The sequence below is a fragment of the Acyrthosiphon pisum genome, chromosome A1 (assembly GCF_005508785.2).
Source record: "Acyrthosiphon pisum isolate AL4f chromosome A1, pea_aphid_22Mar2018_4r6ur, whole genome shotgun sequence".
Taxonomy (NCBI): Eukaryota; Metazoa; Arthropoda; class Insecta; order Hemiptera; family Aphididae; genus Acyrthosiphon; species Acyrthosiphon pisum.
The window spans coordinates 124,592,825-124,593,065 of NC_042494.1; positions in this window are offsets into that span (position 1 = coordinate 124,592,825).

Below are 241 nucleotides of genomic sequence, written 5' to 3' on the forward strand. Positions count from 1 at the left end.
TTTTATTACTTTTATAACCAAGTGCATTCTCACGATAGGACAACAACAAGAATATAAACTCTTCGACGATTCCAAGAATCGCGCCGACTATTACAAGAGCCGCGTACAATGTACGAACCTTGAGTTTTAAAATATATATATATTTTCACATCTTCACGATATTGCGAAAACAAACCTATAAAAATAACCCGAATTAGATATCTGTTTTCGTGGAAGACGAAAACAAGCTTATTCAAATTTG